Raw genomic sequence first — 4,391 nt, 5'->3', positions numbered from 1 at the left:
AATAATTCATATTGAATGGTCGACGTTCCAACTGCTTCTGTAAGGCAATTTAAATCATCTAACGAACCTTCCACATCACAGAAATCATCAATTACTGTAAGAAGGATCACACTCTTAGCGACTACCATTCGTGAATAAGAAAGTGGAGGATGATATATGCACAGGCTGGAATGGCAAAGTAACAATAGCTGGTCTTCTCTCGTCCTATGTCACGCACACCTGAGTTCTTGGACCACCTGTGTTTACGCGGGGAAGCAGTGTCGTAGGTTTAATTAATGTATAAAAAAATACGAACCTATTAAGTAGCATGCAAATGAAAAATTGGTGCATGACAATCGATCTAGTCTGATTTCGATATGAATTCTCATATACAATACATGGTTCATTTTATCAAAACTTAGGGCCATATATAGGTAACGTCGCCACAGATGGCCCTGTTTTAGATGGGGTCCATTGCACTTTAGATTGGATTTATTGAGCTTAAACGCCCACATGCTTGTCCTTGGCTAAAGGTGTGGTAAGGAGTTGAAGTTCATCCCAAGTGTGGTGTGATCTAGATGCACGTGTGCTCTGGTACTTTTTTTAACCCCTCTCTTTCGTAGGAAGTAGTTGGTGTGGCCCAGTAATTCCCATGCAAGGAAGCTCCAGTGACTTGAAGAATCTTCTCTCCATCATTCAGTTCATGGAGCAGCTTTTTTTTTTTTTCCTTTTGCCCTTTTGGTTCATGGAGCAGATTGGCATTGAGATATGTCCCTTTCCCTTTGTTTATAAGTTCTCAGCTTTTGCGGTTGTCTTCAAGGGCATGCTTGTCCTTATATAGTTCGTGTTCGTTAATCTTATATGATAGCTAGGCAAGGCCCAGATTCCGTTTTGTTAAAGCCCGCCTAAATGGATGTTCAGTTTTTTCGCTGATTCAATAAACTTTCAGGTGGTGTGCAATCACCTTTCTCGGAAGGATGAAAAAAAAAAAAAAAAAACTGCCCACACGCTAGTAAGCCTGAGTTCGAAACTTCATAAAGTAATTATGTGAGCTAGTGCTTTCTTTTTTCTTTTTATAACAACTGAACATTTTGATATATATTAATAGGCATCAATGTTGTACAAGAATTTTCGGGCGGGGACAGAACCCTTGCCTAACATATAATCCTGCTACAATGAAAATGCCCTGGAAACTAGGAGAGAGACGCATATCAAAATCTGCTGGAGAAGAAAGAGCACAGCCTGGGCTCACATTAGCGAGCTTTCTTGATATTCCCCAGCCCCACCTTGTCAAGGAAGATGTCCCCCCGACGAGAGGAGGGATCTGAGATAAGATACTGAACGTGATGGCCTCCCATGAGATAATATGAAGATGGGATTGTTACCTGCATATTATGAATAACGACATTAAGACAATGAGCAAGCATATTCGTGGAACATAGATGTAGAGCGAACTGCAGACACTTTTATGGAAAAAAATGGACCAAAGAAGGCTAGGTCGGTGGTGGAAGCAATCCGGTCAGTTAGAATCTTAAATAATTAGTTGTGTCTCGCAAACTGATGAAATGAGTTTTTCGACATTTGAGGTATCCCTACCATAATAAAGAGTATTAACCAAATACTCGTAGAACTCTGGGAGAGATATCAACAAAATTAGAGCTTTGTCTTCTTTGTCAATTTTCACCTTCATGCTTGTCAACTTGCAAATTAGCTTGTTAAAGATATTAAGGTGCTTAGAGATACCTAGCTCTTCTTCAATCTTCATAGTATAGAACTGTCTTTTCAGATATAGATGATTGGTGAGTGATTTCATTATGTATATGCTCTCCAACTTCACCCATAAGCCCATGATAGTTGTCTCATTGATTATATTATAAATGACTTCGTTGGTCAAGTACAAATGAATTATTCTAATCGTCCTCTGATCAAGTTTATCACAAACATCTTCCTTCGATTATAGATTCCAAACATTTTGCTTTCCTAATGATTGCATACTGTAGCCTTTGCTGAACTAGAAGGAAGTTAATCTCACATTCATAGTTCAAAATTGTTTTTACCTGTGAACTGTTGTCTCGAGTTTCATATTAAATCCCCTTGATGTCATGTTTCAAGATTCAATCTATTAACCCAAAGTATGATCTGATACCACTTGTTGGGGGCAGAAGCAACCTCAAATCAAATCAAATAAGTAATAGAAAAAAGAAAAATCCAAGAAAACATAAAAGACATACGATATTTTTATGTGGAAAACCCTTATAGAAAAAAAAAACCACAAATGATCAATCCACTATATTCAGAAGAGTACAAGAGATGAAACAACTTATATATGAAACCCAAGTTATCCTCTTCAAAACCCTTTAGTCTCTTTCAAGCCTAAACACATCTTGCTTAACCCTTATCTTGTAATTACAAGAGTATTTATGCACCCCGTACTCGATTAGAAATAAAACTTGCACTTATGCGTTATGTCCGGTCAAACCAAATGGACCTTTGGTCGGGTCGAATTGAACTGATTCACAAACTTCTAGTCAAACCAAAAATGGGCAAAACATCACAGAAGGCAAAATGTCTAATTCAAGAAATTTTCTGTCCAACCGAGACAAGCTCTGGTCGAGCTGAAAAATGCCCTCTCTACAACAAATTAAAGGCACTCCATCAACAAAAACAATGATAAGCACAGTTGTTTTTTTGTATAGGATATTTGATTATTTCTAATTAATTTTAGATTGTTTTAAAATTTAGATTTTCAACTTTCACTTAATTAGAGGGATGGTGCATTGGATATCTCATTAGGTAGATGCTGCTGATTTGAAATAGAAAACTATTTAATGTAAGATAGACACCGAGATATCTGATTATACTAAACTGTTGTAAGCATCATTTGTTACTGGTCGTGAGTTCCCACGTTTCAAAAAAAACAAGAAGAAGCATCATTTGTTATAAATAAGAAAGTTGAAAATGACCAAAAGAAGAAGAAGAGGTTTGCTTCCCAGAGTGGTTATTTAACAATTTTTTTTAATTATTTTTATTTTTATTTTTATTTAGTTTTTAGTTTTTGTTATTATCACATGTGTCACAGACGGGTCTCCCATCAAGCAGTCTGATCGCTAGATTCATGTAAAATATTCAATGTTTCCATTTATTTAGGGTTGAAAGCTTATATTAAGAAGATATAAGGGGAGTAGCTTTGTTGGGTCTAAAACCCAGCTTCCTACTGACGTGTGGCTGCAGCCACCATGAAACAAAAAATTGAAACTTTTGAAAGAAGAAGAAGAAGAAAGAACTGTTGTCTTTATTGGAATGAATTGAAAATCGTATTACACTGCTGCCTATTTATAGGCTTTCTTATTGTGTGAAATTACTAAACTATCCCTGGCTAGATTCATCCTAGGGGTAGCTAAATAAAGAAAAAATAATCCAGAGAAATCTAGAAAGAAATCTACATAGCTAGCAATCTGAAAAAATCTAATCTAACAGCTTGCACATAAGATATGCACATGGTTTTGGATTTGCAGAAATCACCGTTTCCAACACTCCCCTTCAAACCAAAACCGGCTTCATTCCAAGCATTGATCTAAGTCTCCTGAATGTGTCAGTTGGCAATGCTTTGGTGAAGATATTTGCCACTTGCTCAGTGGTGTGACAGTATTCCAGCTTTACCAATTTCTGCTTTACTTGATCTCTAAGAAAGTGATATCTTGTGTCGATGTGCTTGCTCCTTCCATGCTAAACTGGATTTTTGGCAAGTTTGATTGCCGACTTGTTGTCCACATATATAACAGTGGATTCCTCCTGTAGATGCTTCAGCTCCTTTAGCAGATTCCTTAGCCAGATCGCCTCACATACAGTGGATGAAGCTACTACGTACTCAGCTTCACATGTGGATAGGGCGACTACACTCTGCTTCTTTGAATTCCATGTAAATGCTGTCGACCCAAGATAAAAAGCATAGCCTGTGGTACTTTTTCTTTCATCTTGGTCACCACCCCAATCACTATCAGAGTATCCATACAATATCGCTTCATCATCATATGCATAAAAAAGACCGAATTCAATAGTCCCTTTGATATACCTTAGTACTCGTTTTGCAGCTAGCCAGTGTGACTCTTTTGGGGCTTCCATATACCGGCTTAGAAGCCCAACACTGTAGACTATATCTGGCCTAGTGATTGTGAGATACCTTAAGCTTCTGATTAGACTCTTAAATAGGGTTGAGTCGACATTTCTTCCTTCTCCATCTCTTGTGAGCTTCAGGCCTATTGTTACAGGTGTATTTACGGCTTTACAGTCGACCATCTGAAACTTCTCAAGAAGTTCCTTTGTGTACTTCTTCTGGGATATGTAAATGCCGCCGACTTGTTGCTTCACTTCAATGCCCAAGAAGAAAGACATCAATCCACCATCAGTCATCT

This window comes from Magnolia sinica, chromosome 12 (assembly GCF_029962835.1).
Source record: "Magnolia sinica isolate HGM2019 chromosome 12, MsV1, whole genome shotgun sequence".
Taxonomy (NCBI): domain Eukaryota; kingdom Viridiplantae; phylum Streptophyta; class Magnoliopsida; order Magnoliales; family Magnoliaceae; genus Magnolia; species Magnolia sinica.
This window is presented reverse-complemented; position numbering follows the sequence as displayed.